The 12396-nt window shown below is 34.5% G+C and overlaps 1 long non-coding RNA gene across 1 annotated transcript; it reads left to right on the plus strand.

Moving 5' to 3' along the window:
* Positions 1–3082: 3082 nt before the first annotated feature.
* Positions 3083–7914, plus strand: LOC145694221 (uncharacterized). The gene is made up of 3 exons (XR_014132965.1): positions 3083–3225; positions 4382–4521; positions 7712–7914. It is a non-coding gene; the product is annotated as an uncharacterized LOC145694221 (long non-coding RNA).
* Positions 7915–12396: the final 4482 nt, after the last annotated feature.

The raw sequence follows: 12396 nt of genomic DNA on the forward strand, positions 1-12396 counted from the left end.
AAACAGCAGATATAGGGCCTATACACAATTTATTGTATGCTAATTATGATTTCAGCCTACAGGGTAGTTTCTAACAGTTTTAGCTTCATGAATCCTATGATACAATATCAATCAAATTGAAGCTAAACAATAAGTGGATATAAGCTGTCGCTATTATTATAGAGTAATCTATGCTAAATGAAATAAGAGATCAAGTTCATTCAGACACAAATTATTAAAATAGTGGAAAATATACATACCTACTAAAGGTACTCTTAAAGGAGGATTTCTGAGAAGAAAAGTTGTCAAGGTATCCGCCAACCATTAGAATAAGTCACTATTTTTTAATACCTCATTACTTATGAGACATGAGCATCTTTCTCTAGAAAACAGTTGAGAAACAAGAATAAGTCACCTTAAACTAACTCATACAAAATCTCATAAGCATTTCATATTTATTGTAGGGTGTAGGAAGCAAACAAAAACCAAACGAAATATAATTTTGCCCTGGCGGATATATGTCCCGAAAGTGCAATTATCACATAACGTCAACAATGAACAAATGATTAGGAGAGTGATCATGAAAATTCTTATCTTTTCACTAACATTCCTAATTTTTCCGTCTATCTGTGAAGCAACTCGTATATCCGAAAAAAAAGTCATGCACATCATGGTATAGAAAATACAAATTTAACTAGATTTTCTGGACAAAACCTTGATAAAGGTTTCTTAGTTTGGATGGTATGTTAGTATAATCCTGTTTGAAGGACTCTAGAAGTTTGTTAATGCAAAGCCAAGAATATTTTTAGTCCCGAAAAGGACTAACTGAGACGAACGAAGATCTACCAGTTTTCCCTTGTTGCCTTACATCAGTGTTCAACCTTGAGATGTTTCCTTCAACAAGCCATTTAGAGATAATTTGAGAAAATTGTATGCAAATGGATCGCTGAAGGGGGTCACAGTATGACACCAACTGGACAGATACTCGTAAGACGCCCACCGATTGAACAGATATGTTCATGGATAGTGACGAAATAGAACATGGTTGATCAAAGCGTAATTGTTACGAATATTTGAAGGCTGGATTTCCCAATGCGCTGGACACCAATGACAATGCTTTGTAACAATAAATTGAGGAAACTGTGGGTAAATCAAAGGAGAACTATATTTTTGAGGAACAGAACAATGTTAAAAATCTACCACTGTCATTTAAATATAATTTACTCTCTGATCATCATATTTTAGTTTTATTATAAACCAATGTAAAATCTTTGCCTTTCATTAATTACGCACTTGCTTTGTTATTTCAAAGTTTACGCAACGCACCTACTTAAAAGGTTTGGTCATAAAAAGTTTGTGAATTACGCGAGTAAATAGGCCCTATGGTATATCAATCCAGATATCCAAGAACATTTTTTATGGGATATCTTAAAATATATTTTCAATGCCTCTGAAATTACTACTTGACTATTTTTCTGCAATATAAAGATAGATTAAAATGGTTTTACGCACAACTAATAAGGTTTATTTTGAAAGAAAGAAATCCAAAGGCTAAATTAAATGTTTAAAACTTTATTTTAGAATAGGAAAATATTTATTTTTCTTATTCCACAGTAAACGATAAATAGAAGCAGGAAAACGAATGAAAAAAGAAACCTTTAGAATGAAGTAAAATGCATTTTGTGAGTCGTTTAATAGAGTGAAATAATGATGTCGTCATTTCCTCCTCGTTACCATTGTGATCGCCATGTGTTTTCTAAACAAATACATGAATCTAAAGTAATACTGTTAAGTCTACTGTTAATAATCAAAGACTGTTAATTAGACAATTGTATAATATTTTGTAGATAAAGTAAAGTTAGTAAGAAAAGGTACCGATTAAGAATATGGGGCCACTATTTAGAAAATTTACGAGTGAAATTCAGTAATTCATGAAGTAACATCTAAGGAATTTTCTACAGAGACTACATTTCTACGTAAAATGATACGTAATCCATAATGAACAAAAGCAATTACACGCAATGTAGAAACTCTAAGGTAGAGACTGACAAGCTGTCGGCACAATGAAACTAGAACAAAATACGATTTGTCTACAAGGAAAAATCACTGTCTACTTTGAAAATAATGTTAATTATATTGGCGTATTCAGATTTCTTACACCCACGCTTTCAAATATGAGTGCATAGTTACAGTGGCTACAAAACAAACAAACAATCAATCAAAACAAAGAAGGACGCTACGCTTGTAGCCATATGCGTGCTGAGAATTTTCAGTCTGGACCGATTTCTGATCGGTTAAGTTTTCAACACTAATTCTGTAACCCTACACATATGCAATGTAATATGTGATACTGACGGTACTAAATAAAGATTTTCCGGAATTATTTAAGCTTAATATCCGATAATAAACAAGTTAAGTATTTTGACACTTAATGTAACCTCCAAATGTATAGATAAATACACAAAATCTATGGTATCAAAGAAAACATTTCGTTTTCAACGCTTACCATATTTTATTATATTATTTACCAAATTGCTTGCTTTTCCTATCTTTTCGTAGTTTCATTGATTGGAAATCTTTTTTACAAATACAAGTTTTCCTTTTAATCTCATGTTTGCAATCCAGAAGTTAATACGTCACTGTTTTCACTTTGTTCTTAGGCCATGTTATTTAGAAAATAAAACTGCGACCATTATGGCAACGAGAAGGATGTGACGTCACACTATTTCAGTCTATAAACAAATGTGAAAAATACACCCAGTGATACATGTGACATGTAGTGCAATGAAGAAGAATTGCACTCTTAAAAATTCAGGTGGTTTCGCAGAAAATTCACCGTAAAGTTTACAGGTCTTTTACCAGAATTGACATTTCAGGTGAAATTTCCGTAAATTCTGAACAGTGTATCCAGCATTTGACCAAAGTTCTTTCGAGTTGTTTGAAGTTGTTACCATATTTCGAATAATAGAATGAGTATTAAGTTATATGAAAGAAAATAACTTTCAAAAATGTTTTTCATTATTTCTTCTGGTTTAATTGCAAAATAATTTGAAGAATTATTAAATACTTTTAGCCTTATATTTAGTGGTTGCAGACACTGTCGTAAGATACTTTTATAACAAATGAAAGTTGTTTCCGCAACTGAAGCATTTAAGACAAAAAAAATCTCGCCAGTAATGAGATTGTGTTGTGTGTATTCCAACGTTAGAAACTGTTGATCATACGTTTTCTTCATTTACATTATAGGTGAGTACATTTGTTATTATTATTTTAAGTATATTTATAAGGTTCTTATTGCTCATATTTTACGGATTGGAGTTCAAATTTCTTTTAGTATTTCATGATCGTCTTCTGTGTAAAGTTTTAACCGGTGAAGCACCTCGGTTTTTTGCGTCCAAAGTTTGATCGTATGTTCAGTGTACAAATAACGCACTGACGTTCAAGTCGCATATTATGCAACATCACATAAGGAAAAGTACGTTCGGAACTGTTCTAGTGCAAGTAGTAATGTGTGCTGTCAATTTAAGTGCAAGGAAAAAATTCGGCCTTTGTGCCGTAGAGTAGATCCAGTATTTTCAGGCCTATAAACGTTAAAATTTTATTATTTATCAAGAAATTCACTGTCATTACCTTAGAAATTGTTTCTTGGTGCGCATTCACTTTAAGAGGACCTCACCGTTTGTGTGTAAATACTGCGTCCGGATATATGCTATAAAACTGCAGTGACCTGTGCTGGGTGGCCACTAAACGGACGAATGTCATGTAATAGAGTAAGGACAGGGCAGCCCGAGTGGTAGCAAGGGGTGCGTGCGTAGGTAGCAGGCGTGTCAGCGATGGTAGGTATTCGCGTAAACAAGGATGTCGTTGAAAACACTTAGATAAATTTGGTTATTATCTTAACACGCGATTACTTACCTTTGCGATTTGTACAATGCCGACACTGCATTTAGGAAACTGTAAAAAACTAACTGGTTTGTGGTAGAGGACTTGAATTCCTCTGATAACCTTTCATGTGCTCACTTTTCTCACATCATTAACACATTTGAATATACGTATGACTGTTTCTACATTTCTTTATTTTCAATGTTTTTCTACATTGGTCATATTTTCTGCTCAATTTCAATAATACGTACCGGTCCACAACATATAATAACTCTTTTCTTCACAACACACATTCTTATAACACTCAAAATCGAAATTGAACACCGAGTTGCCATCTTTGAATACGCCGAACTAATTTCCTCATTATACCCTAATGTCTCATGTCAGCATGCATCCACTGAAAATAGTACCAGCAGCACGCAGATTTTCACGTTTGAAAATATTACATTAAACTATCTAGCGTGAATTAAAAAAAATACTACGTCTTTCCTTGAAAATTTACGTATTTTTCATATTTCAGGTCCTACTCTCACGCACTTAACTCGAAATTCTCTGTGGATGCTTCGTTATACATTTTAACCAGTTAATGAAAATAGTGGAGATCGGAATATGACTTCGCTTTCGTGCCTTTCTCCAACAGTTGATTGCAAGGAAAAAAAGGTGAGTAAGGCTAGGGAAATTAAGGTTACAAATTTTACAGTAGCCCTGTAAACATACTTTTTTTGGTAAGAAGTTTTCAATTTAATACACTGCTTTGCTGAACATTCAAAATTTATCGGACATATTAATCAGCATATTGAGTTGCTGGCTAAGACACACCAACTTCATTTGCTTTATACAATAATTATTGCTTTTTATAGTTATCGTTGTTATTTAGCAACAGTTAAACTCTCTTTAACGTAAAGTGTTTCATGCTTATTTTCAATGTTCCGATGTATAGTTATCTCATAAATTTTGCATGGCACAACTTATCAATAAATATTACTCTTCAATCCTTATTCTTAATATAAGCTTAAATGATTGCATGGTAGTGTGCATTTTGAATACAACTCTTGAACTTTAACAAATAATTTTCTATGAGTTGAGTATATTTTTTTATGAAATGCGAGATTTTTAAAAAAAATATGATTGTCTTTAGGTATTTATAAAGGAATAATTTTTAAAATCATGGAAGACTGAAAATTTCAAATAATATGGAAAGATTGGCAATTTACCCATAAAAATGAATACATTATTTAAAATATTTACAGCTCATACTGAACTGAACTACATCTTTGATAACTTTTTTTTTCTTTCCTTATTATGAAACAAGGGTATGGTGTGGCTACTTGGCAGTTGTTACCATTTGCTCTGCGTCAACATAAAACCTCGGTTTACTAATTGCTACATTATAATCGGCTTGTCTTCATTACTGTCTGTACGCTCTAAGTTGAAATCATTCCTAATGCTGTAGCGATATTTTCCTACATTCTTTTTTTTATATATAATTATTTTGCTCACCAAACACCACACATCCATACCATATATTAATGATTTACTTTTTCTTTCACTTATTCAAGGGTTTCATTATAAACAACTTTTCGCTGAAGATAGAGTTAATATGTGCCGAAATATTAGATGAGGCAAACATCAAAGTCCGTTAATTTTAACTATCATCTATCTTGAATCTACAGTATAGCGTTGCTTAGTGCGTTTATATAATTGACCCTGATTCAGTAGTGAGATGATTCGCTTTTATAAGAACAATGTCTTAACATTAGTAGATCTCACTTCAATTTTTTAAGATTAAAATAAATAAATATGGCAGGGCTTCCGGTTAGCCGAATAATCAGCACGCGTGCCTTCTGCAGAATACGTATGCACCAATTTCTCCATACTTCTGCCTATAATTTTATGAAATAAAAGGTTTTATAAAACGAAGTCGTTTGCTGATATTTGAACAAAGAAGTCAACAAATAAATAAAAGTAAATGAAATGAAATCCCGTGGCTATGCCGGCTAGGCTAAAGAAGACGGTGATGAGGAGAAATGAAAGAAATTGTGGAATGAAGAAAGTGGGAGAAAACGGGAGAATCCCGAGAAAACCCACCCACACGGTGTTTGTTTAACACAAAGCTCACTTTCCGCGAGCTGGAATCGATCTAAGGACCCCATGCACTAGATGTGAACGCTCTACCACTGAGCCACCGCGACACCCTAAAGAAATGAAGACTACAAACTAACCAATTACATTTTTTTAACCAGTAGGTTGAAATTTTATTAAGTTGTTGCAGGTTGAGTTTAGTAAGTTATAGCATCGAAATTGAACTAAAGTGATGTGAAAATAAACCTGTATTGTACCATTCAACCCATACACTTCATAGTTGAAGTTCCAGAAAACAATTATTCATAATGTACATGTATTAACAGAGTTCTTCATAGATATGACAAAAAAAGCCTATAGCCACTAAGGTCAAAGAGTATTCCAGATTCGATAAAGAGGATGATAAGGTACTTTCAGACTTGTCACAACATTTTCATGCGTTCAAACACAGGTCAATGATATTAAAGTGCTACACAGAACAAATTCGTTCATTAAGAGGAATGTTTATGAATAGTTTTGTACAAGAATGAACAACCTAGTTTGAATCTTGACAATGACCACTTGAACAACAAACGAGTTAAAATAATCAACTGTCATCTGGCGCACAAACTTTAAAGTTTGAAGATTGTATGGCACAAAACAGGTTTATTTTCACACAGCTTTATTTCCGGGCATATTTATAATTTTGTTAAGTGGTTGGTGTTTTAATGAAGACGGGAGTTCCTATCGAAAATTTCGGCAGTTACTTATATGACTGACGTATACAAGATTAGTTCAAGTTAATAACGATTCTCTCTTGTTGCGTGATCCAGTGACGTCGCTCCATACACCAAGTAAAGTGGCTTCACAACATTTGTCGGAGTAAAATTACTTATGGGTAGCTACTTGGCCATAAGACCTAAGTTTTCACATCATGTGCCGAACACTTACGGTGAATAGAACCTGATACACTGTGAGCGTGGCGATAGATGATTGCAATTCCACAGAACAATCCACTTAAACGCTCTACAGTTCTGGAGGCCAAAATGCGAGGTCGTCCTCGCTGCTTTTGTGTTCAGGAACGTCGCACCACTTTTCCTCTTCACTGCAACGACCTAAGTAAGTCTCTGTTTTTTTTTTTTTTTTTTTTTTTTAAGTATCCTGAACCAGTTACACATTAGATGTGGCATGCAATCATCTCACCACGTTGGACGTTCGTGAAATGCACAGTTTTACTCATTCGGTTCTCTCACCCATTTAGTACGATTATGAATATTGTCCATATCTATGTATCCCAGACACATATGGTTTCCCTTTGCAACTGAAAAACACACTTCTTGTGTTTGATACCACTATTAGGTGAAATCTGTAATACTGATGATAATACACTATTTCTTGTTACCTTTTATAGTGCGAAATTGTTAATCGTTTTCCACAAATACAAACCTGTTTTCGAGACTTCTATATATCTTAATCTACAGCTTCACGGATGTGAAATAGTGCAAAATGAGAATGGTTAGTGTTAATCAAAACTTAAGTAAATTTATAGAATAGTTAATGCAAATGTATATGAATAATTCATAATATTGTTTATGAAACAGACAAGAGTTTGTCTTAAAAAAAATCGTACAGGAAAGGAAAATGTAATGGTATGAGAGACATAAGAGAAACACCATTAAGCATGATATTGCGCTCAGAGTTACATAAGTCAATTTACAACTTGAAAGAAATAAAAATAGGTTTTGCCTAATTTTCTCTAGCTTCGAAATATATTTGTTTCTGATTTCAGGTGTTTTGTTGGAATTAATCCAGAAATTGAATCCATTCCGCGGAAAGCGAGGGAAGATACGGCAACATGATACTTCTAAGGATTATCCGTAGCAAATTTTTGACTTCCATGAAATAACTCATTGTCAGTTTATAAACGGAATATTGACTAGACTGATCATTTCTTTTTTATTTCATGTACTATCATTTGAGAATTAAACATGATGAGATATTTAAGAATATACTGTTTTCATTTGGGTTTTACTAAATCCTGTTAATTTATGTTTAAATCTTTAAGTATTTTTTTTTTCAGTAGCGCCATTTCAGACTTTGCCAGGTAGGAGTAAGTTAGTCCATCAACATAAGAGTTTTACCTTTTGAATTAGTACTTTAGTATACAATTTATTGAAGAGCATGTGATTCTCAAACCCAGGGGGGTAATTATCCTCCTTGCCCTTCCCAAATGATTCCCTGCTTCTCTCTCTCTGAAAACGATCTTCTGATTTCTGTACATGTAGACTTAACTCTGGTTGTATTACTGTTACAAAGGAAAAGTGTCGTGAATACATACACGTTTTTGTATACAAACTACTGTATATTCCTGAATGCAAGACTAGGTATTTTGCCGCAATTTTGTAACCGAAAATATGGAGTCGTCTTGCTTTTGCGACATATCATGTAGAGTTTTTCTTCACTGAACAGAATCACGAGATTCCTTTAAACGATAAATTTACCCATTTCCTTGACTACCGCTTTAGCCTACAATATTTGCAGATTCACTGCAGAGGCATCATGTGGGAAGGGTAGGGGCAGTTGCACCCCACTTAGCACTTAGTTTGAGAAATAGACGCTTTTTAATAAATTGTGTACTAATATTGTAATGAAAAAACGTGAAACTCTTATGTCAGTGAACAGTTTTGTTCCTCCTGCCAAAACCTGAAATAACGCTATTGATCCAGTGGACCCTTCTAATGAGAAAGAGTAAGTGAGGTTTCTATTTGATTTGATTTTTAATGTAGTTTTGAAAATATGTCCTGTATGTGCTATAGATGTGTTTGTGTAATCCTTTGTTAAAAATATGGTGGTTCGTCTTAGTAATTATGTGTGAATTTGCAGGAGGAAATAAAATTTAAAGTAATCCTAACATACTTGTGAAAAAGTGCACTTGAAAATATTCTTACTTGTAACTCTATCAGTAATAGTCACAATAATTGATTATTTATTAATATTATTTTTTTCCTTTTCCTGCTCGCAAAGTTGAATCTTGTACTTCAGTTATCGAAGACATTAGAGAAAGTGTTGTCTAAAGAATGTGGATATTGGTTTGCTGTCTTGTGAAAATGCAGATGATAGGAAAAGAAAGAGCGTAAACGCATTGTTCATTGTATTACATTGTCCAAAAAGAAAACCAAGTTGTTAGTAGTAGGGGCCGATCTGGGTAAATGGATGTTTAGATCGTTAGCGATGTCAAACATGTCAATCTTGCTCGAATTTTGCCATAATGTAATCCATTTTGGCTGCGAGAAGCATCTTGGACATTGAAATTTCCTGATTGATAGTAACAGAACTATATTTCAGTTCTTGCTTTTGATAACGTTTCTTGCCCGCATTTTCGGCCAAGGAACAAGAGTTGATTCTATTTCACTTTATAATTTATGGAAGAACTCGCCTAAGCCTATTCACTGTAAAATTGTTTTCTTAAGGTGCTTTCTTGAATTTGATGTTGAAAAATCTCAACTGGAGTCTATAAGAATTTAAGCAATTAATTCATATTGCGTCGCATTTAACTTCTCCGATGTAGTTTTTTTTTTTTTTTTTTTTTTGCCAGATAATAGTTACACAACCTTTTTACATCGTAGCTGCTCCGGTAAATTGGCAAACTTGACGAGGAAGAATGTGTCTTAAGGCCATCAGTGTACTTGGGCTCTTAAGCAGTACCGATAAAAAATATTTCTTTGTTAAATGAACACGCCAATAACTTCAAAGCTTGTTGAAGGGTACCGCAAATAAATACATTAAATCATCACTGTGCAAAATACTCTCATGCTGATTTGTTGCTCTAAACTGAACACGAAATCACATAAATATATCTAGTTTTTAACCATAATGATTTCCACTCAATCTGTGAGGCAGTTTCAAATGGCTGTGGAAAACAGATGTCCAACGTTTTGGTGAAATTACGGAACTTTTCAGGAGAAGTTTCTGTAAATTGTTAAATGAAATTCATGCAACATATCCGTTGAAATATCTGTAAATTTTTATGTGAAATATCTAGCACTTGAGGTTATGTATATGCTATAATTCCCGTAAATTCTATAATACACAAAGAGTGAAAAAGTGACCAACTGGACAGAGACTCGACCCCGGGACTTCCGACATACCGTGTCGATGCGTTAACCACTATGTCATCCAGTCCGTCTCCCAGAACAGTCACTCACTCTCGAGGTCGATGCTCTACACCCAGACCATGGATTGTACCAGAGAACCATTGCTGTTCTCGGACAATGCCTGTATCCGTACATTGAGCACCTATGACGGTTGTGATTTCATATAGATGATAATGAAAGAGGAAACAACATATTTTTTAACACACCAGGTCCTCTGTAGATGTGAATTCTACAATGCACAAAGAATGAAAAACTGACCCACTAGGCCAAGACTCAAACCCGGGATCTCCGACATTTCGTGCCGATGCGTTAACCACTATGCTAGCCCGGCCGCCTCCCAGAACAGCTACTCACTCTCGAGATCGGTGGTTCCCACTCGGACTCCGTATAACCCACGTGCTTCGAGTGGAGAGCACTGATCTCGAGAGTGAGAGAGTGAGTGGCTGTTATGGAAGGCGGACTGGGTGGTATAATGGTTAACGCATCGATACGGTATGCCAGAGGTCCCGGGTCCGAGTTTCGATCCAGTTGGTCATTTTTCCACTGTTTGTGGGGTATAGAATTCACACCTACATAGGATCTGGTATGTTAAAAAAATTGGTTGTTTCCTCTTTCATTAATATCTATATTCCGGCAAAATTACTACAAAATTTCCGTTAAAATATTTGAAAGTCCAGGCGAAATTTATGGAATTATTCCGGTGAAATTACTGTAAATGTTTCAGTGAAATATCTACAGGTCAGGTGAAATTAATGGAATTATCCAGGTGAAGTTACTGCAAATTTTCCGGTGAAATGTCTGAAGATGAGGGGAAATTCATGCAAATATTCCGGTGAAATTACTAAAATTTTCCGGTGAAATATCTAAAGCTCAGGTGAAATTCCTGGAATATTCCGGTGAAATTACTGCAAAATTTCCGGTGAAAATATGGCATCCCCGATTGCCATATATTTCACCGTAAAAATTCCGGTATTTTTTTAAGAGTGTGTAGATATTTAGCAAAACGTTTTAGCAACCCGGTATTGCTTTCAAATTATGCGTGCGTGTGTAGAGATGAATCAAACTGAGAGCCAATAGGGCAGGAATAGATGGAGGAAAGGAATATAATATTGGACGTAATTGAAGAAGAATCGAGACACTGTTTACGGAATGTTTAAGAAGAAATTGTATTGTAAAGACTTGGCAGAAAGTTCAAGTTAAGAGACAATGAATAGGGAGTAATTTGTAAGTCAGCATTAGAAGGTTAACTAAGGATCGTGTTATAAATTCATGGATGATATCCAATTTGCGTCCTGTCAGTAATACCTGAATACTAATAATGATGATAATGATTTTTAAAGCATGTTCAATAGTTGCTATCATGAATAAATATGTATTTTTATTGCTTTTAAAAGTATATCTATAGATGGGAGCAAAATTACGAAAAAGTGAAACTTACTAGTATCCATAACCAGTTGCTTCTATCGGAACCTTAGGTTACTGTAAACTATAGATTAACGTTTTAAATTTTAATTATTTAGATATAACAAATTCGTTGCCCAATAACTACCCCAAACTCTTTACTATATTTACGTTATTATTCAAGGACTAGATAATTCATAACATTTTTTTGAATTAAACCATTGAGTAGCAGGTGATAGTGCAGGTAGCGACATCCTTTGCCTTGGTTTAACGTCCCACGATTATGTACCGAGACTAAGAAAGACAACGATGATAAGATCGATGATAATGGTGGAATAATGGAAGTAGGAAGAAACGGGAGAACCCTAAGAAAATCCCACACAGGGTGCTTGTTCATCGCGGGAGCTGGGATTGAATAAAAAAGAACATCATGCCAGAAATCAGTGCTCCGCCACTAAGCCACCGTGGTCCCTGGTAGCGATATCTGTTAGTGAGATCGTTTATTGTTGGGAATAAGCGTGGCACATGGACTGACAGACTTTACTCTTTATTACTATGTTATTTCAATCGAAATAGTAGTCCAGAAGATAGCAATGATAAAATTCGCTATACCGTACCACATGGTATAAAGGTTCTTCTTTGCTTCTTATTATAAAATGGAATGTTCTGTTTCAAATTCCGATTAATGCCACCTTGGAGTCCTTGGGCAATTTTCAATATTATGTCATATATGACGTCACTGTTTCAGACCTCCAATTTATGCAGTAAACGCTGATAGATGAGTTAAAATCTCAGTAACACAGCACCCATATAGAGTAAAAAGACAATTTTTGACAGGATACATGTAGTCAAACCTTTGCACAACTTGAAATATTTTGGTGTCCATTGCTTGTATGGGAACAATATAGTGACATCACAA

This window comes from Thermobia domestica, chromosome 9 (genome assembly GCF_964235325.1).
Source record: "Thermobia domestica chromosome 9, izTheDome1.hap1.1, whole genome shotgun sequence".
In the NCBI taxonomy this organism is placed as follows: Eukaryota; Metazoa; Arthropoda; class Insecta; order Zygentoma; family Lepismatidae; genus Thermobia; species Thermobia domestica.